Source organism: Palaemon carinicauda, chromosome 14 (assembly GCF_036898095.1).
Source record: "Palaemon carinicauda isolate YSFRI2023 chromosome 14, ASM3689809v2, whole genome shotgun sequence".
Taxonomy (NCBI): Eukaryota; Metazoa; Arthropoda; class Malacostraca; order Decapoda; family Palaemonidae; genus Palaemon; species Palaemon carinicauda.
Genome location: NC_090738.1, coordinates 119,539,521 through 119,541,178, shown reverse-complemented (window position 1 = coordinate 119,541,178; position 1,658 = coordinate 119,539,521).

Genomic DNA, 1,658 nt, shown 5'->3' with positions numbered 1-1,658 from the left:
GCACTAAAATCAAAGCCAATCATACGAACTTCCTAACCACAATCAAGGGATTTCTGCACATCTCTGGAGATTATAAGAAGGGCACCACATAATTCAAAGCCTTTGCGAAATCTAAACTGCAAACTCAGGAAGAGATCATTACTTTCGGTATTCCTATTTGAAACACTTTTCCAAAACTCTAAATAATGTGGGAATTATGTATATCAGGCAATAATCTGCAAGATACAGCTGACAAAAAAAAACAATTTACCTAATGGAGTAACATTACCAGTTCTACAACGAGTGTTAAAAGAACCTCTTCTCGCCAACTTGAGGAGCTAAGATATCGGCGGTTTTTACCTTTATAAACAACAAAGGAAAAATATCATTTGGGTCTACACCTCCTTAATCATTAAGGTCCATCAAGAGTGCTTTGAGTTCACCGGACCGAAAAGCTAAACTAGTTAGTTTAGCCACAGCAAACCAGGAATGAGAAAGATCGAGTTTCTCACTACTCTCCTTACTGTCTAACAAATAAGCCAAAATGGCTACTTTTCCTTTGGACACTGAGTGACAGAGCCATCTGGTTTAAGCAAATCGGGAACTGTTAAGTCTACACAGCAAAGAGTTCAGATTTCAGGGTAGCCCACAAATTATGTTCAAGGGTTGTACAAGAAAGGGCTTCTTCTAAACTCTCTTAGCAACAGATCTTTACTGAGTATAGTTATTCCTAGTCAAATATATGTTACCCTTTCAAAGATGATAGCTCTGATTCTCCGAATAAGAACTTCTATAGTCATCATTGAACTAGGGTCTCTCTATCACTCGGAATTATAGCTCACGAAATGAGATAAAACACGCTTAATACAATTGTCACCATTTAAAATGCAAAATATCAAACAAAATGCAATATGTTTATATATACAGACAAAAACGCACACATATATACACACACAAGCACATACACATACTGTATATTTGTGCATACTTCCAGAGAGAGAGAGAGAGAGAGAGAGAGAGAGAGAGAGAGAGAGAGAGAGAGAGAGATAGAGAGAGAGAGCTTCTTCAAGTGTGATCCTCTTCCATTCTTAGCAAATAATTGGAAACCTTAATTAAAAAAGCTTCAAAACTTACGGCAATCTCAAAGAGGTGAATAAAGTTTAACATGAGGCTATATAGTACTTATCCGGAACATTCCTAAATTGAAAGCAATCATTTTATTCATGAAGAAAAAGAAGTTATTTACGGAGAAATATTAGCATTAACCTTTCATAGTGCAAATTTTAGTAGAAGTGCAATTTGGTAATAGAAATTGAATTGCCACATTGAACCTTAAACAAGTGAAAAATACATGCCTGAAAAAAACAGGACATGATAGAACCTCTATAAGAGATCGTGCATGATAAGTCAAAGTCAACAAGAATGACATATTGAAGGTTCTCTTTAGAAATATGAACTTTTCACTGGGCTTGAAAACTATAAGAAAAAAAAAATTACATATGATTCCATCATTCAAGTTATAAAGACCAATATAAAAGATCGCAATATTTTACAAATATCGTGGGTGATATATAGATTGCATGCCCATGTTTACCATACTGAAGATGTATATTCCTGTAGAAAGGATATCATTTAAATTAAAAAAAAAAATACCGAAGATAATGGTATAATAAGAAAAA